The sequence below is a fragment of the Callionymus lyra genome, chromosome 5, assembly GCF_982586985.1.
Source record: "Callionymus lyra chromosome 5, fCalLyr1.hap1.1, whole genome shotgun sequence".
In the NCBI taxonomy this organism is placed as follows: domain Eukaryota; kingdom Metazoa; phylum Chordata; class Actinopteri; order Syngnathiformes; family Callionymidae; genus Callionymus; species Callionymus lyra.
In genome coordinates this window covers 8,351,769-8,373,575 of record NC_141822.1, presented here as the reverse complement: position 1 = coordinate 8,373,575, position 21,807 = coordinate 8,351,769, and positions in this window count along the sequence as shown.

Sequence of the window (21,807 nt, the reverse complement as noted above, 5' to 3'; positions counted from 1 at the left end):
AACTCCATAAAAGTGCGTCTGAAAACCTTCCTCACTGCTCCGAGCAGACGCTTCTGACTCCAGGATGAAAACAAGTCTTCTCTGTAATTGTGGCATTATCTCTAAACACAGCTCCAGCGTCTCCTAATATATGTTTCAGTTCAGGCCGTTTCTGTTGTGTATCAAATAGATGTCGCGCCTCCGTCAGCAGTCTGCTGCAGGATCTGCTGACTCAGGACCACAGAGAGTCTTTGGTGTGGAGAGAAGAAGCGCCGACATCACGCCACGTTCCTCCTGACGTCACTCTCATCGAACACGTATCGACACAAGAGGGATTTCCTCGCTGCGTAGGACGAGGGAGCGACTGGTGACTCGTTATTTAACCTGTGATCCTCGTGTTTGAACCTGATCTGCTGAGTCACGCTTTGTTTTAGATCAGCAATAAAACAAAAAAATGACATATATATATATATAATGTTCTATGTATGAAAATTATATATATAATGATATCATTATATTGATCTATATTATTATACATATTATTATATACAGAATTATATATATATATATATCATTTTTTGGCAACTTCATTTCTTTACATTTAAAATATACTTTTGTAATGTCGTTTTTTAATTTAAATTATAACTTTTTTAATCAAGCACATTTATTTTATTAAAAATATTTTTGATTGAATGTATTTTTGTTTTGATTGAAAAAAAACGTTAGGTCACTTTTTATTGAAAATTAATATATAAATTCAAAGAAAAAAATATATATTTGTACATTTAATTATTTGCGTATTTCATAATAAAATTATGTATTTTTTTACACTCAACTTACCTAACACAATCATATGCGTGTAGTAAACATATATTTTTGATATATGATATGGTTCATTAGTTTCTAACTATATATATATATAAATATATATATATATATATATATATATCCCAATTGCGTAAGGTTAGTTGAGTGTAAAAAAAAAAAAAGACACAATTTTAATTCGAAATACATAAATAATTAAATCTACAAATAAATACCTAAAAATGTTTCATTGTAATATTGTGAAATTTCAATATGTATCAATTAATAAATGTGTATTTATGCAAATATAGAAACTGTTATTCGACAACAGTATTCATGAATTTATTTTTTTATTTATTTATTTACTCACATTTTTATACATATAATTATATGTAGTCATACGTAGTGGTTAACCCTTGTCTTAACCTCAGGGTCAAGGTGACCCGAAGACCCGGTAAAGAAATGTGTATCAGAGACAAAGGAAGGGATACCACAAACACATTTGTTTTCGGGGCTTCGGGTCACCTTGACCCTGAGATAACATAACATAACTATTACAATTGTCCTTACAACAAGTCAAAATAATTCTTCATATAAGTTCTTTAACTATTTGATTGTGATGTTATGCAAAAGTACCTCCTTGGCAGAGGTATGTGTCATCTCGGTGCTGTTATTTGAAATATTTTCTCACTGAAGCTCAAAGTTTTAGGACATAGTTTATCACTTTTAATTACACAGGCTGCTCTTGGCTGAACTTCTCACAAACGTCCAAGTTGCATAAACTTGGAAAAGAAAAAAAACCTCCAGGTTTGGACCAGAAGAGCCGGAGCTTCGGTGTCGCTGCGTCATCCATGAGCAGATGTTTGCGGCTTTTCTCGCGTCCAAGCTGAACTTTAACCTTTGCATAAATCCTTCTGATGTCATCACCGTTCCTGGACATTTATAAGGTTTTCCCACAAGCCTATCGACGCTGCATTTACTCCGGGAGATTACGTGACACATAAACAAAGCGGGAAAAAATCACAGCAACCAGGATTTTTTTTTTCTTCAACATAAATAGATCCCGGTGACTCGGAAAGAACATGTCGAGAAACTTATTTTAAGTTTCTTCTACTAAGAAGAAGAAGGAATCCAGGGAGAAATGACTAAGCACGTTTGCCTCAGAAATATTATCTGTTTTGGAATTTTCGACGTTCCCCTCGACTGGTTCTTGTAGATGTTACGAGGTAAAGGGTCATTACCTCCGTGAGCTCCGGCGAACCAACGAGTTTCTGTAGGAATAATTACAGGCCGGGGGGTTGGGGTGTGTGTGGGGGGGGCACGAGCTCAAGGAGTTGAGACCTTCAAAGCCTGGTGAACGTACAGAACCACAGGCTGTTAATACACTGGAGCTGACATGTAATCCCTGTAATGACTCTCAGATTTATCCCGGACGAGCTTCTTCTTGTTCGTGTGTGACGTTACGGTTTCTCATGGAGAGTCGGGTCTGGCAAAAACAAGGGAGAGTCAGAAGAAAGGGAGACACTGGGCTCGATTATGCAACGGCTGTCGACACCCTAGACCGGAGCACAAGAGGTGGATTCTTGTCCAGGCTGGGGGGTCTTTAGACAGTTATTTATGCTTTAGATTCAGATCTTGTTGGATGTTTGTGTGGTTAGACTGTGACGTCTCTATCTCATATATGTGAGCAGTTTACCATCTTAACTACATGATCAAAGCTGTATAAGTATTGTTACAGAGTCTGGCTGAGTAATTTACGAAGCCTTGTAGATTAATACTACAGAGTAATACTGGGGAGCCTCGTGGAGTATTACTAGGGAGCCTTGAGGAGTAATACTGGGTAGCCTTGCAGAGTAATATTGCAGAGCTATGCAGAGTATTTCTACAGAGTCTCTCTGAGTAATGTACAAAGCCTTGCAGAGTAATACTACAAAGTAATACTGGGGAGCCTAGCATAGTAATAGTGCAGAGCTTTGCGGAGTATTTCGGAGTCTTGTTAAGTAATGTGCAAAGCTTTGAGAAGTTATATTAAAGAGTCCTGCAGAGTTATACTGGTTAGTCTCACGGAGTAATACTGTGAATCCTCATGAAGTAATACTACGGATCCTCGCAGAGTATTACTACGGAGCCTTGCGCAGTTATACTGAGTAGCCTTGAGGAGTAATACTGTGAAACCTCACAAAGTAATTCTACAGATCCTCGCAGAGTATTACTACGGAGCCTTGCGGAGTAATACTGTGGATCCTCACCGAGTAATACTACAAAACCTACGTAGTATTACGACATGGCCTTGCGGAGAAATACTACGGATTCTTGCGGATGAATACTACGAAGCCCTGCGGAAAAATACTACTGTGCTTCACGGAATAATACTATAGACTACCGCAGAGTAATACTTCAGAGCCCCGTGGAGTAATAATAATACTGCTTTATGGCTTCATATCTGTAAAAAATCTTTAATTTTAGTAAAACATTTTGACAGAATTTTTTAGCATCGTGTACCACATAAAGTTGAGGTCAGTGATGTACAACCAGAATTATTAATTAATTAATTAATTAATTAATTAATTAATTAATTAATTAAGCCTTTTTTTATAAAATTGAAGTATCTTAGCAGCGCCTTATAGTGCGAAAACAATGGTACTACATAAAGGCACCTTAATACAAAATATTTTGACAAGAACTTCTGACAAAAGGGAGAAATTAAAAGTGTTAACATTATGTTCAAGCGCTTTGTGACCCTGGTCTGTGAAAAGTACTTTATTTACTTACTTAAATGTAACGTTAAAACTCTCGTTCTAAATAATCTTTTTATAGTTCACCTGATGTCACGAGGGCCAAAAAAACTGGCTGTATGTGGCCCTTCCCAGAACCTCTCAGAACCTCCCAGACCCTCACCAGAGTTGTTAGATGAATAACAACAAAGAGGTTTTGGCCCCTGAGGCTCCTTCTGTAAACTTCCGCCCCCCACACACACACCTTAACCCCCATTGTCTTTGTCTCCTCTTGCACCGGCCCAGTATTCCCAAGGCCACGTTGACGGTTAGAAACCCAAGCTATTGATGGCTACCTTGGGAAACGTCAGCGTTTTGGGAACCACGTCTTCCCACACCTGCTGTATTGTGACACTTTATCCCGGTCACGTTACCCAGACCCTCACAGGGACAAGTGTAGAATGGCTCTAAAAACACAAGAACCAGAATCATATTTGTGTTTCCTGCTGTAAAAATTGAAGGTACCGCAGAACCAAGAGGTATTTCTAGAGGTACGTTGCGCCTCCTTTGGTGGAAATCCTTCTTCTCTTACTTTCCAACTCTTGGCGCCAGAGATCCAGTGTAATCCGACACCTTGGAGGAACAGGAAACATGGGCTGAAACTAGGCCCTCGCGAGTCCACACGCTATCCAGTGATGTCGCGACAAAGCTTGAATTACCGCCTTTCTCCGGAGTCTTTGTTCATTGGATCATCCGGCGCAGAGAGAGATAACTGGAGCTTTTTATAGCCCTGAGGTGAGATTAACTGCATTCAAAGTGCTTCGGTCGGTGTCGATGCACGGGCTTTATTTGTCGCTTCATCACATTTTCTAAGTCTTTAAATCATCTCGTCAGAAAGTAGGAACACACCTTAAAGTATATCTCAGAGTCATGTTTACTGGGCTGTGAGTTTTTGTTCCTCTTTCCAAAGAAACCACTTTGATAACAATTCGAATCAAGACATAACTGCGGCGTGTCCCGAATCACACACTTCTGCACTTACACTTGATGTTTTGAGTACACAAGTGTGTTTAAACTGAGCATTGGTGGCACTCAACTGGTGCACTCGAATGGCCAGAAAGTTGAGTGTGGATCGATGGACACTTTCCCCACTCGAGGGCCGCCATCTTAGTGACGTAGATGACGCTAAACTGAAGCTACGTCACTGACGACGCGTCTTTGGAGCAGATACTGGCGTAAATGTCTTCAGAAAACACTCTTTTTTACCACAAAACAACACAACAACAGTAATAACACAATGATACACAACTTAAAAACGTGTTTCAATTGGAGAAAAGTTCTGTCAAGTGTCGGTGAAAGTGTTTCAAAGGCCGGTTACAATCAGTGTTAAAAAGTAGTAGAAGAAGAAGCTGTCGAGTCATTTACAGTAAGTGTGTAGCAACAGTGTTTGATCTGAGACAGTACTACCCTGACAAAATTCTAGCACTGCGCAAGTAAGAGCACTGTCTTACAGTGTACTTTAGAGAAGTACGAAGTAAACATGTTCAAATGGAAAATAACAACCAACACTAGCAAAAAGCTTCATAGGAAAATTAAAATAACAAAAAAATACAAACACGCCTCTTCGGAGCAGATGTAAATGTCTCGAGAAAACACTAATTTTACCACAAAACAACACAACAACAGTAATAACACAATGAAACACAACGTAAAAACTTGATGAAAAGTATTGTCAAGTGTTGAAGCTTGTTGAGTCAAGTGTGTAGCAGCAGTGTTTGATTTGAGAGGGTACTACCCTGTTGAAATTTGAGCGCATGTAAGTGCACTGTCTTACAGTGTACTGTAAAGCAATGCACCTAGAGAAGTGCACTATTTGAGAGACAGCACTGGTGTAACCAAGACTTGACCAGAACCCTCTATCCAGTCTTAGGTCAGCTTATACTCAGCAACAGGTGCTGAAAAAACAACAACAAAGTTTACTTTTATGCCCCTTTTCCACCAACTCACCTTAGCCCTTCTCTACTCAACAGACACGACCAGGTTTGTGTTGCGTTTACACCAGCACTGTACATTTGAAGCAGATACTTGTTTTGTTTCGCACCAAAACACGATTTGGCAAAACTTGTAACTAGCACCTGGAATTGTCAGCGGAAAGACGTCCCACTCCTTCTTAATGTGCATCCAAAAACGTATGTGCTGTGCTAGAGGGTCTGAAGTTCGTAGGAAGTCAAAATGGCTGCCGCGTGAAGAGAATACTAGTCCTTGATTTAACATGAAGGTATGAAAAGGATCTGGATGCTGCTGTCTCTGGGTTCAGCAGATCCTTCAAAAGACCCATTAGATTGTTGAGGTTTATTTACTTATTGTTCTTACCATTAAATGTCTTTAAGTATCATAAATAAAATCTGGAGATTTTTTTTTAACTTAATCATTTGATACTACAGTTCCCTAATGCATGTTTTGAACATTGAACATTTAGCCCCCGGACCCCCAAAACCTGCCGCTACTACTGCTCCCATATTGTCGCTCCTAACAGCGCCTCCACATGTAAACCAGTTTATTTGGTGTAAACGCAACTTTAGAGAAGCTGGCGACTGAACTCTGACCCCAGATGAAGGATACAAGTGGAAGAAAACCACGCCCACGCCCACTCTGCTGTGATTGGTCAAACATGGAGGTTTGTCAACACACGTCATCAATCCCATCAAGTCTCCACCTCCCAGGGACTCATTGTATAAACAAAGTGGGGCGTGATCACAGCTGGCTGGAGGAGGAGTGAAGCCAAATATTACATCATAATGGACTCTCGTAACCTCTCGTTCGTCCAGATTTCAGAGCAACTTTATAAAGTAATAAGTTGAAAACATGGTCATGATGAGAGACTTACTGCGTCTTGGAGAGGAAGACTTTAACATTTGAAACATGTCAGGAGAGTTTCACGTTAGTCAACACTCGGCTCAAACGTTTTCTTTGGCCCGAGGAATTAAAATAGTCTTTTGCGATTTTTGATGAGTCAGAAAAATCACAGAAAAATCCCAATATTTGGCCTTGAAAAGAAAGAGATCTTTTTCCTCTCAAACATAAACTTTTCACACATAGTTAAGCACCAAAGGAGGCAAACCATGGCAGGAGGACACTATCGTTTGTCGCTGGCAAACGCGGTTCTTTCCCAAATAAATCCTGTTTTTCTTTCCTAATGCGAGGATTCTTTGACGTCCGTCAGCTGGTTCCAATCACCGGGCGAGAGTCAGATAAGTCCGCGCGAGCACAATTTCAACGAGCGACTTTTTTTTTCAAAATCGAAATCAATCCCAGCGAATATATTTGCCAGATCCATCCTCGGAGGACGATCGACAGTCATGGCGTCGCGAGCTTCATTAGGAAAAAACTCCATTAATGGCAGTTGGTTTTGATCAACGTTAACGAGAGCTGAGATGTTTACTGGCGCCCCAAAAAAAAAGAAAAGGAAGCCCTCATTAGAACGTGTTGCCTGGTGTGCTTCAGAAACGTTTCATTAAGAAAAGAGCGACCGTGGCACCAGCGGTGCATTCTGGGAGAGAGCCTCAGCTGGAGCGCTCATGTGTTGCTGATTAAGATATTGTCAAATTTAAAAGGCTGCGGCTTATAAATAAAAGGTCAGATTTCCAGCGTGTTCACAGGAGTTCATTGTTAAAAGCGCTGACTGGTGGAAATGTCAGAGCCCGGTACACGAGGTGCTGTAATTTTTATTTCAGCTCAGGAATGGAAGTCATGTAGCACCTGTTTGACATCAGCCGCTGGAATACAGCGTCGCTCGAAACTATGTGGATGTCGAGGACGCCCATCAGATTACAGCTCGGCATGCTGGGGCATCGGTCTCAGGCTGGATCTTAGAGGATATAAAAGTGGAGACAAAACATGTTGAGGACAAGTCACTCAACTCGGAGGTTGGTATATGGGAAATGTAGACCAGAGCTGGACGGATCTACAGTCGAGGTTACAAGTATGTTGAACCGATAGCATCAAATGTTAAGGAGAAAACCTTTCTAAGTGACTTAAAGTCTGAAATCTGGGCGAACGAGAGGTTACGAGAGTCCATTATGAGGTAATAATGGTCTTCACTCCTCCTCCAGCCAGCTGTGATCACGCCCCCGCTTTGTTTATACAACAAGTCCCTTGGAGGTGGAGACTTCCTGGATTGATGACGCGCGGTGACACACTTCCGTGTTTGACCAATCACAGCAGAGTGGGTGTGGTCATGGTCAACAAGACTACAATCAATATTTTATTGACCCGCTTTGACATGTTTTCACGTTCAAGGTCGACTAACGTGACCTTGAAACGGATGCTTAAAAAGGATGCTAGCATTTTTCGGAAAATGGCGACGGAATCCAAAAAAGGACCGAAGTGGCTAAGAGCTAAAAGGAAGGACGAAAACGTTGAGACTTTTAAAAGGGTGTAACTTCTTTAATATTCAAGTCACAGAGCTGTAATTTAGTTTAAAACTTCCCTTAGAATGTGAAGTACATGAGCCCATTCTAGTAATAAGGTATTGTTTTTTTCGTTCTCAAGTCTTTTTTGTTCAATATTTTGTTCACTCACACACCAAGCGTTACTGAGGTTTATGCTTAAAAGCATAATGATTTTTTTTAAAGTAGGTTAGACACACTTTTATGACCATTTTAAGGGCATTTAATTCAAATTGAAACTTGTTTTAAGAGCCTGTATTGACGTGTGGTTTCTTATAATCTGTAGCGATTCAAAAAGAGTGTCATGATGTCATCAGCATTTGGTTTGAGGTCAGATTATCATTTTTAAAGAGTTATTTATGGATTCATATAACACTCATCCATCGAGGGTTTTATCTGTCAAGCAGAAGAAAAAAAAAGATATTAACTTCCTGACAGTGTTTTCAAATATGCATAAATAATGTACTTTAAATTCAATAAATTACAGTTTTATTCTCTCTATATGTAGTTGTTTTTTATAGAGAAATTATTAACCGGTTTGATGACAAGCTTGTGTAACAAGTGCCACTAAAGTACACGTAGACTTGATGAAACTGTATTTATTGCGGACGGAAGTGACTTAAAAAACACACGTTAAGATGATAAAAACACATCTTATCAATGTATTAACTTGTTTGAAAGTTTATCTTATAATTCATTGACTGGTTGAATAAAAACATCCATGTAAACGTAAGTTACTATCGTTTGATCTCAACTTGAGTGTAAATCCACTAACTGTATTTCCTGATGTGCTGGATCTAAAAATATTTCCTCAGCCCTTCCCAGACCAAGATTTACGACCTGATAACGATCACAAAAGAATAATTTGCACATTAGCAAATAAGCAAATTACTCTGCGGTAAGAACTTAAGAAATATTTTAATTACCAGCTGAGAACTACACGTACACATGACAGATGACTGTGAAAGTGTACTATGGAAGTACAGTATATCAGTGTACTATGAAAGTATATCAGTGTACTAATAAAGTATATCAGTGTACTATGGAAGTATATCAATGTACTATAGAAGTCTATCAGTGTACTGTGGAAGAATATCAGTGTACTATGGAAGTATATCAGTGTACTACGGAAGTATATCAGTGTAATATGGAAGTCTATCAGTGTACTGTGGAAGAATATCAGTATAATATGGAAGTATATCAGTGTACTATGGAAGTATATCAGTGTACTATGGAAGTATATCAGTGTACTGTGGAAGAATATCAGTGTACTATGGAAGTATATCAGTGTACTTTGGAAGAATATCAGTGTACTATGGAAGTATATCAGTGTACTATGGAAGTATATCAGTGTACTATGGAAGAATATCAGTGTACTATAGAAGTAAATCAGTGTTCTATTGAAGTATATCAGTGTACTATGAAGAATATCAGTGTACTATTGAAGTATATCTTGTACTATTCTAACTACAATTTCAACTTTGTTTTGTAGCATCTTCGGCTAAGCTAGTAGCCAGCTAGCACTGTAGCATTAGCGTTAGCAGAGTTTGATTGACACAGAGCTGTCAACTAACCAGACAAACTTAAATCATAAGAGAGTGACGAGTGAAAACATTTAGCAGCAGCAGAAATAACTCGTGTTGGCATCGGATCTTTTGTTCGGCTCTTTGTTCCGAAGGAACGTCAGTTACTAAACACACCAGCCTGGTAACATCTCACGTCACCAGCTCCAGGGAGGAACCAACGAACTCCAACCTGTTTGTTACTTCGTCTTCATACGAGTATTATTAACATTGTCATTCTAAATATAACCTGTAAGAACATTTGCTTTTGGACTTTATTTTCTTTATTTCATGTGTCACTATTTTAGTAAATAACCTCTAAAAATAAAAATGTATCATTCTATTTAGTAGCAATTGAGTGTAAATCCACTTACTGTATTTCCTGAAGTGCTGGATCTAAAAATATTTCCTCAGCCCTTCCCAGACCAAGATTTACGACCTTCTAACAATCACAAAAGAATAATTTGCACATTAGCAAATAAGCAAATTACTCTGCGGTAAGAACTTATGAATATCTTAAATACCAGTTGAGAACTACACGTACACATGACAGATTACTGTGAAAATATACACAACTATGAGTTTGTATATGTGTGCATATCAGTGTACTATGGAAGTATATCAGTGTACTATGTAAATATATCAGTTCACTATGGAAGTATATCAGTGTACTATGGAAGTATATCAGTGTGCTATGGAAGTATATCAGTGTACTACGGAAGTATATCAGTGTACTATTGAAGTATATCAGTGTTCTATGGAAGTATAACAGTGTACTATTGAAATATATCAGTCTTCTATGGAAGTATATCAGTGTACTTTTGAAATATTTCAGTTTACTACGTAAGTATAACAGTGTACTATTGATATATGTCAGTGTTCTATTGAAATATATCAGTGTCATATGGAAGTATATCAGTGTGCTATTGAAATATATCATTGTACTATTGAAGTATATCAGTGTACTATTGAAGTATATCAGTGTACTATTGAAGTATATCAGTGTACTGTTGAGATATATCAGTGTTCTATTGAAATATATCAAAATACTTTTGAAGTGTATCAGTGTACTATTGAAGTATATAATTGTACTATTGAAATATACAAGTGTACTATTGAAGTATTCTAGTGTACTATGGAAGTATAACAGTGTAATATTAAAGTATATCAGTGTACTATTGAAGTATATCATATAAGAGAGATATGTGATTTGAGACACAGCTCCAGAGGTGTGTCTGTCTATGTAGCATGTTAGCATGTTAGCCTGTTAGCTTCTGCTTCACAATTTACACTTGTTACATTTTTTTCGGTACAATTTCTAATCGACACAAGATGGACGCTACAGACTAGCAGTACGCAAGTATTTTGATGTTATTAAGCATCATTTTGGACGAAGATGAAGACGAACACAACTGAGCTCCTGTCGCTACATTAAAATGAACAAACATTTTTGTGTATAACTCTAAAAAGGAACAGATTACTGGGACTATAATCCGGCGTGTATTATTTATCTCCACACAAACGCCGGAGGGGTCCATGTTTCCAGGGTCTTGTTGTGTCACTTAATGGATTCATGCTCTTTGACTAATCCTGCTCAGATGATCACCTCGGGCTCCTCGAGTCACACCTGTTGTTTACTTCTACACGACCAGGAAGAACCAGGCTCTCTGGGAATCTGGAGGGAAACGAGCCTCACACCCTCACCTGTGACACCTGATGGTGTTCACGACAGGTGCGGAGTGGAGGGTGAGGTCGGGGGTCGGGGGGGTGGGAGTGTATATATGTGGAGGTGACGGGGGGTGAATAGAGGTGTCGTGTCGTCCTTAGAAAAAGAATGATTCGGCACTTTTGTATATCAGGAGTATATCATTGTACTATGGAAGTATATCAGTGTACTATGGAGGTATATCAGTGTACTATGGAGGTATATCAGTGTACTATGGAAGTATATCATTGTACTATGGAAGTATATCAGTGTACTATGGAGGTATATCAGTGTACTATGGAAGTATATCAGTGTACTATGGAAGTATATCATTGTACTATGGAAGTATATCAGTGTACTATGGAAGTATATACGTGTACTATGGAGGTATATCAGTGTATGATGGAAGTATATCAGTGTACGATTGAAGTATATCAGTGTACTATGGAGGTATATCAGTGTACTATGGAGGTATATCAGTGTATGATGGAAGTATATCAGTGTACTATGGAGGTATATCAGTGTATGATGGAAGTATATCAGTGTACGATTGAAGTATATCAGTGTACTATGTAGGTATATCAGTGTACTATGGAGGTATATCAATGTATGATGAAGCTATATCAGTGTACTATGGAGGTATATCAGTGTACTATGGAAGTATATCATTGTACTATGGAAGTATATCAGTGTACTATGGAGGTATATCAGTGTACTATGGAAGTATATCATTGTACTATGGAAGTATATCAGTGTACTATGGAAGTATATACGTGTACTATGGAGGTATATCAGTGTATGATGGAAGTATATCAGTGTACGATTGAAGTATATCAGTGTACTATGGAGGTATATCAGTGTACTATGGAGGTATATCAGTGTATGATGGAAGTATATCAGTGTACGATTGAAGTATATCAGTGTACTATGTAGGTATATCAGTGTACTATGGAGGTATATCAATGTATGATGAAGCTATATCAGTGTACTATGGAGGTATATTAGTGTACTCTGGAAGTATATCAGTGTACTATTGAAGTATATTAGTTTACTGTTGAAGTATATCAGTGTACTATGTAAGTAAGTCAGTGTACTATGGAGGTATATCAGCGTACTATGGAAATATATCAGTGTACTATGGAAGTATATCAGTGTACTATGGAAGTATATCAGTGTACTATGGAAGTATATCAGTGTACTATGGAGGTATATCAGTGTACTATGGAAGTATATCAGTGTACTATTGAAGTATACTAGTGTACTATGGAAGTGTAACAGTGGACTATTGAAATATATCAGTGTACTATGGAAGTATAACAGTGTACTATTGAAATATATCAGTGTACTATGGAAGTATAACAGTGTACTATTGAAATATATCAGTGCACTATTGAAGTATTTCAAACAATCCTCACACCTTCACCTGTGACACCTGATGGCGTTCACGACAGGTGCGGAGTGGAGGGTGAGGTCGGGGGTCGGGGGGGGGGGGGAGAACTGTATAAATGTGGGGGTGACGGGGGGTGAATAGAGGTGTCATGTCGTCCTTAGAAAAAGATGATGATTCGTAATCCAAAACCAAACCGCTGCCTTTTCTTCTCCAGGGGCCCCCGGTCCAGGTCCACTATCAGCTACTGCCGCCAACAGTCGTCCCACAGCAGGAGACTGTTGCTGTCGGGCCCCGGGGCCTACAGTGCGAGGCTCAGCATCGGTTGGGGCAACAGTTGGCAAAGATAAGATCTTCCTTAAATCAACGCCTCGGGTGCGAATCCACCACAGACTCCGCAGTTTGAATCTTAGGGAAGTTTATCAGTGAAACGTTTTTATTTTTATCTTATCTTATCTTATTTTAATCATTGAATTTAATGACTTCTATATTGAAAGGTTGAATTTGTTTATTTTAAATCATACAATAATAAAACAAATATATATATATATTATTTACACATAGAATTTGATATTCTAATAATTAAAAAATTAAAGTAGCATTTTCAATTCAATATAAAACTGTTAATATAGTATAAATAGTAATAGTAATAATAATAATAAATAGAGCCGCCAGACAAAAACAAACAAGTACAGAAACTACTTGATCCGACTTTTTTTTACCAAACAGTAAAACTACCTTGAGTTGAAATCTTACCGTTGACATTAGAAAATGATCTTAAGCTCCGCCCACTGAAAACACTTTCTGGAGATGAAATATTGTTGACCATAACCACACCCACTCTGCTGTGATTGGTCAAACATGGAGGTTTGTCACCACGCGTCATCAACCCCCAGATGTTTCCACCTCCAAGGGACTCGTTGTATAAACAAAGCGGGGCGTGATTACAGCTGTGTACAGGAGTAAAGCCATTATTACAACATAATGGACTCTCGTAACCTCTCGTTCGCCCAGATTTCAGAGCAACTTTATAAAGTAATAAGTTATGATAAGTAATATTCATGATGAGGAACTTACTGCGTCTTGAAGAGGAAGATTCAACATTTGAAACATGTCAGGACAACATTTAAAAGGTTAAATTCTTCAGATGACAGTTGTATAATTGCACAAGTTTGCTGATGTTTCAGGTCAAAAGCAGAAGCTGCTGACGACCTTTATTTGTCATTTTTCACTACAGTTATCAAGCATAACTCTGGTGATTTCATTGGTTAAATGGTCCCCAAAAAAATGGTACTTGTTTGTTTTCCTGAATAATGTTGATCAAGCTCAGTCTGGCGTGAAGACGAACGTTGTCCCGAGGCGTCGTGCGGACACTTCCTGGTTCCTCGTGGTCCCCCCTCCCTCCCCGCCCCCCCTAGATTCGGGGAGCGAGTGGGTGGCTGACGGACTTCTTTCCTGGCCTGGCGTCCCCCCAGAGACACCAGGAATGACAAACAGTCGAGCGAAGACAAAACAAGCGAGTGGCACCATAAAGCTGTAATGAGCTCAGTGGCAATAATGATAATAAAACCCGGTCTAGACGAGTGGTTCTGAATAAAAGTGGGGGGATTTTTACAAGCCATTAAAAAAAAAGTCACAGTTTTGCGTCTGAGATGTGTCGGCTTGTATCTCCTCATTTTTAAAAGTGTTTTTTTGTGTTGCTGATGTCGGGAAAAGTCTGGACGGACATGTTGGAAACAGATCAGGCTCTCATTTGTTCCCTCCTCGGGTTTTTATGGTCGTTGAAGTGGTTGTTAATTGGAGCTAAACTCTAATGAAGAGAGAGTCTGTCGCTCGTCCACACGGTTCTTGTTTGTCGACTCTGACAAGAGTTAACTGCTGCTGAGCCTCGGCCAACAGTACTGGTGAGATCTGGTGACTCAGGATCTGGAGACAAAGTGTTTGTTGTGACAGTAATGTTAGAGACGGAAGCATCATCTTCACATTCTTTGCTAGAAGCGGAAGAAAATATGGATACAGTCATGTTTTCTTTCACAATACTGTGTTGATATTCAATATTCAATAAGCTATTACTATATAAATATAAATATAAATATAAATATAAATATAAATATAAATATAAATATAAATATAAATATATATATAGATAGAAAGAGAGAGAGAGAGAGAGAGAGAGAGAGATATGGATATAGATATAGATATAGATATAGGTATAGATATATATAAATATAAATATAAATATAAATATATATATAGATAGAAAGAGAGAGAGAGAGAGATATGGATATAGATATAGATATAGATATAGGTATAGATATATATAAATATAAATATAAATATAAATATAAATATAAATATAAATATAAATATAAATATAAATATAAATATAAATATAAATATAGATATAGATATATAGATAGAAAGAGAGAGAGAGAGAGAGAGAGAGATATGGATATATATATAGATATAGATATAGGTATAGATATATATAAATATAAATATAAATATAAATATAAATATAAATATAAATATAAATATAAATATAAATATAAATATAAATATAAATATAAATATAAATATATATTTATATAGATAGAGAGAAAGAGAGAGATAGATATGGATATAAATATAGATATAGATATAGATATAGATATAGATATAGATGTAGATAAATATAAATATATATATATATATATATAGAGAGAGAGAGAGATGGATATAGATATAGATATAGATATAGATATAGATAAAGATATAGATATAGATATAGATATAGATAAAATAAAATATTCACAACATTTATTAAAAAGTGAAAAAATAATTAAACTTAAACTACACCTATCTTTAAAACCCAACTCTCCTCACTCTCATGTAGTAAATGTTCTTTCTCTCCAAGACGCAGTAAGTTCCTCATCATGACCATGTTTTCAACTCATTACTTTATAAAGTTGCTCTGAAATCTGGGCGAACGAGAGGTTACGAGAGTCATTTATCTCATACTAATGGCTTCACTCCTCCTCCAACCAGCTGTAATCAAGGCCCCCTTTGTTTATACAACGAGTCCCTTGGAGGTGGAGACTTCCGGGATTCATGACCCGTGGTGACAAACCTCCATGTTTGACCAATCACAGCAGAGTTGGTGTGGTTATGGTCAACAAGAATGAAACTCCAGAAAAGTGTTTTCAGTGGGCGGAGCTTAAGATCATTTTCTAATGTCAATATTTCAATGAAAAGAGAGTTTTGTACAAACACACACTGATGATACAATAGAGCATTTTAGTTCAAGCTCTTGTAAATAAATATATCAGTGTATAAATATACTATAAATGTATAGTGTGTTAAATGTTTGAATTTTTAATTGAAATTTTGTTCTTTTTGTTTTAAAGTGTGTCATTTATATTTATTATTGAATTCAATCATATCTGTATTGAAACGTTGATAATGAAATATAAAAAAATGTTTTTTTGAAATAGTTGAAAAAATTATAAATTAAATATTTTTTATATTCATAGCCTTTTCTTATTCAATATAAACATGTTGTTATAATAGTGACTCCATGATTGGCTGAAAGTTTGATCAAATAGCTCGGTGCTCTGTTGGTTTTGTCTGGTGACGCTATTATAGCATTTATATCGACTTAAAGAATACAAATTAAAAATGTATTAAACCATTAGAATTACAAAGAAATGCTTATAAAACAAGATTTTAATTGATTTTAATTCAAAGTAATAAAGTAAAATTGCAATAATTCAATATATATAGCATCGATATACTTCTATAGGAGGCTCCTGGATCAAATAATCATTGAAAGAAGAGTATTTAAAAGTGTAATACGAACAAAAATACAACATTTTAAACCTGCCAATCAAGGTTTTTATTGATCATTAATGATGGTGAGTGCGTTCACAGCTGCACTAATCCACCACACCAGCCATTATTAGCACAGCGACGCACAAACACACTCGTTAAACACTATATATCCTCTCATTTCTGCTGTGAAATAAACGCAGCGTGAGTCTGTTAACAGTGATGACTTTACAGTCTAATGTGTCGACCTTCTGGTACCAAGACTCTCCTGACGTCTGTTCGCCGGTTCACTCCTGCATCTTTGATCTTTACCGTAATGACCTGGAGATCTGGAAACACACTCGACTGTTAGAGACTCTGTTGCACGATAGCATCGAAGACTTGATGTGTTTCAGGACGAGTGTTGATACGTGATGTCAAGAACGTACACGATCTGCTGCTATTGTTCTCTCAGTAGGGCTTTGATCTGATCACAGATAATGATTTCAAGTTATGTTTATAACTTCAAATGTACCCCAAAAAAACACGTGAAAAAAACAGAATTTGTCTTACAATAAGTACTGTTTAAGATTCAATATTTATAGTGAGTTTCTGTAATTAATGCCATAACTGATACATATTAAATTAATAATAATAATCCATAGTAAATTAGTGTCACCAGAATATTCAATGTTCTAATTGTAGAAAAAATATTTTTAATTGAAATTTGTTACTGTTGTTTTGAAATATGTCATTTGTATTTGTTATTTTTTATTAATTAAATAATTTATGTATTAAAAGGGAGATTTTTTTTAAATGATGATGAAAAAAAAAAGTTATTCTTATTTGAATAGTTCAAACAAATATGAATTCAATATTTTTAGATTCGTTGTTTTTTTTAATTCAATATAAAAATGCTGGTATAAAAGTGTAAAAATTTGATTTTTTCTTTAAATTCAAAAATTTCTATTTGAAATGATTCATTTTTTATTTTGTTTTTAATAATGGAACTTTCAGCCAATCATTGTGACTGAAACATAACCAAATTTTATATTGAATTTAAAAAGCTATGGTTTAGAAAATATTGAATTTAAAACATTTATTTTTGGATTTTTACAAATAGACTATCAAATTCTATGTTTAAAAAAAAGTTATCAAACATTTAAACATATTTACATGTCAAAATATCGACATGAACATTGAACAACTTGAATTTTTGAACAACCACAAAAAAATGACTCTGTGAGCCTTGAGTATGAAAAATGTGGATTAGAAAATCCTTTATATAATCAAGTTATAATGAAAGTTGCTTTTTAGGTGATCTTTTCACTATAATTGAGGCAGTTTAAAAATTTGGAATCAAATATTTGTAACAACAAAAAAATCCACGTCTTGATCGCCTTGTTCTTAGAACCTTCTCGATCTGGTGAAAAATCTGTCCTCACTCGCTCCTGAATTCTCTCGTTCAAACATTCCCTGAGGATTCGTCACCGTTCGATATGACTCATATTCACGTTAACCTGTCTGGTGCGTTCGTCCCGAGGACCCTTTCATCGGGAGGTCTTCGAGAAAGTCTCATCTGATCGTGGAGGACAAGCTTCCACTCCTGCTCTGCTGATATAATCCTGTGAAAAACTGCGCTGACTGCTGATATTTCTGCTGGTTTAACGGGTTCAGGCTCAGTAAAGCTGCTTTAATTTTGGTTTTTGTGGGCACTCGCTCTGGCAGATGGAGGAACAGATGGAGTTTAAACACACAATGAAGATTTTCAACTCTTTTGTCACTTCAATGCTCATAAGAATAAAAAAAAAAAACATCTACTTATAAACCTTCCTCCGCTGTTGTTTTAGAGCTTCTACGTTCCCACTGGTGTCTTTAAATAGTTACCGAGGGCTTTTCAATTATACAGTTGTTAGAACGAGCCTGATGATAAAACCAGAGCGTTTAAATCTCGCGTTTGAGTCACGGAGTTGAGGACGGGATGGAAGTATCAGCGGGAGCTTCACAACTCACCAGGACGCACAAATAAACTCCATCTGTGACGAGGTTCTACTCTAACAATAGAACTCTCCTTCAAGATCATGAGTGGGTCCGTTTGGGTTCGGGGTGTGAACAGCTTCTATTTTTGGGCCATTTTTTTTATACTTTATTACAGTTCGCTTTTTGGGTTAAGATAATGTGGAAACAATGGTATTTATAGTTTACAGCTTGAATTCTTTGTGTAGACAAAAATAGTAATACCAATTTTAAATGACAATATACACTACATTTTATTGTCCAGTGTTAGTGACTACACAGAGAATTAGCATTTTAGAATATAGAATAGAAATAAAATAAGAAATACATAACAATAATATCAATAATAATCAACATTATCAAGAATGTGATCATGCAAATATCATCCTGTATTACTATATACTTCTCCTGTGTCTCAAAAACTTCTCTAAGTGCACTGTAAGACAGTGTAAGACAGTAAGACAGTGCACTTACTTCCGCAGTGCTCGATTTTGGAAAGGGTAGTACTCTCTCAAATAAAACGCAGTTTCTTCTACTACTTTTTATCACTGATTACAACCAGCTGTTGGAACACTATCAACAACACTTGACAGCATTTTACGCCAATTAAAACAAGATGTTTCAATGTGTTATTACTGTTGTTGTGTTGTTTTGTGGTAAAATGAGTGTTTTCTCGACACCCAATTTTCTCGCTGTTTGAGTGCGCACTACATTTTCACACACTGCTGATCGGGAAGCACTTGTGCACTCAAAGAATGAAGTGTAACTGCAGAAGTGTGTGATTTGGGACACAGCCCTGGTGCAAGACGGCTACTTTTGAAGGTATTCTGGTGCTTAAAGAACTGTATTTTGGTTGGAAAATTGTTTGACCGTGAGACTGTGTGCATAAAGGTTTTCGCAGGCGAGTTCTGTTGAGTCAATAATATATTTTTTAATTATTTCAGGTGAAATGACAACAACATATAAATGACGTACCGATATCAGCGTTTCTCTCGATCTGGATTCTGAGTTTCGGACTATAAAGTGACATCAAAATCCACTTTTCGCCTTTTGTACTTACTCTGGTTCTCCTTACTGAGCTTGAACAAATGTTATGTGGTACTTCGTGGTATAACTGAGTGATACTACGAAGCCATGCAGAGTGATACTATAGAGCTTGGTGGATACAAATACTTTTAAGATGTAGTACAAAAATTGCTTTATAATCCAGTCGGATTATGGTCAGAAAAATACATTTCAAACATGAATCGATAGGTATTATATAGTTACTTTTTAATAGATTACTGTACAATAGAACACAGTACAATAGAACACAGTACAATAGAACACAGTACAATAGAATACCGTACAATAGAACACAGTACAATAGAACACAGTACAATAGAATACCGTACAATAGAATACTGTACAATAGAACACAGTACAATAGAACACAGTACAATAGAATACCGTACAATAGAATACCGTAAAATAGAACACAGTACAATAGAACACAGTACAATAGAATACCATACAATAGAATACTGTACAATAGAACACCGTACAATAGAACACAGTACAATAGAACACAGTACAATAGAATACCGTACAATAGAACACAGTACAATAGAACACAGTACAATAGAATACCGTACAATAGAATACAGTACAATAGAATACCGTACAATATAATACAGTACGATAGAACACAGTACAATAGAATACCGTACAATAGAATACAGTACGATAGAACACAGTACAATAGAATACCGTACAATAGAATATAGTACAATAGAACACAGTACAATAGAATACCGTACAATAGAACACAGTACAATAGAACACAGTACAATAGAATACCGTACAATAGAACACAGTACAATAGAACACAGTACAATAGAATACCGTACAATAGAATACAGTACAATAGAATGACCAAAACTTTAAAACCAACTTTTGAATACAATGCAACCATCAAAACACCCACATTTTTTAGTCTCTTCTAAGTCACTTATTTCTAAACAATCCTGAAAATTTTACTTTTAAGTCAAATGGTGTTTCACAAATCACGCACCTCTGCACTTACACTTAATGTTTTAGGTACACAAGTGCCTTCACACTGAGCAGTGTGCGAAAATGTAGTCAACTCAAGTGGCGCACTCAAACGGCCAGAAGATTGAGTGTGAATCGACGGACACTTTCCACCCTCAACGACCGCCATCTTAGTGACGTAGATGAAGCTAAACTGAAGCTACGTCACTGACGACGCGTATTCGGAGCAGATACCGACGTAAACGTCTCGAGAAAACACTCTTTTTACCACAAAAAAACGCAACAACAGTAATAACACAATGAAACACAACTTAATAACTAGTTTCGATTACGATCATTTTTAAAAAGTAGTAGAAGAAGAAGCTGTCGCGTCATTTCCAGTAAGTGTGTAGCAACAGAGTTTGATTTGAGACAGTACTACCCTGTTGAAATTCGAGCACTGCAAAATTAAGTGCACTCTCCTACAGTGTACTGTAAAGCAGTGCACTTGAGAAGTACGAAGTAAACGTGTTTAAAACAAATGGAAAGTAACCAACACTAGCAAAAAGCTTCATTGGAAAACTATAATAACATAATAGAAACGTTCTAACAGAGTATTTTGGTTCAAAATGTTATCGTGAGGAATGCAAACATATACGATGAGATCACAAATACTTTACCATAGAGAGATAAAGTGTGATACAGCAGAGACACGAGTCAAATAAAGGAAGTAACAACAAGCTTTGACGGATTATTCAAGTTGAAAACTGCTCTAAAGTTCTTGGAGAGAGTGTTGCTTCCTTCACATGATGATCCTCATCATATGGATCCATTACACCAGAGTGAAGTCCTGACAAGGACGTCCCTGAGAGGGAAGCGTGATTATGACACGACATCACGACGCTTATCTTTGATAAACTACATGTTTGGTAAATAAAGCGTTCTGGCTTCGTGGTCGTAGTTTCTCTCATCATCGCTCTCGAAAGCAGCAAACACCAGATAGTCTTGTCGGCCTTCTCTCGCGGTCACGTCACTTTTTCCCTAAATCTGTCGGCTGAAATTAAAGCAGAAGATCCCCTCGCGTGTCTGCGGCTTCAAAACAGAGCTGGTGGACTGCAAACGGTTCCAGACTTGAACGTAAAGCACCTGTGTTCAATTCACTCGTCATGACTCGTGCCGTTAATGCGAGATGAGAAAAAAAGAACTCAGCAGGAATTTAGGTTTTATCTCCTTTAAATCTACTGTGAATACAACGTTTAGTGTGTTTATTCACTTGGATATTAAAGTTCTCTGCTCGTTTCTTGGCGTTCTTTCTTTCTCAAGAAACATGGTCGTAGTCATCACTGACCACCGACAACACAACTCTTGTTTCTTTGTTTGTTTAAATAAAGATACA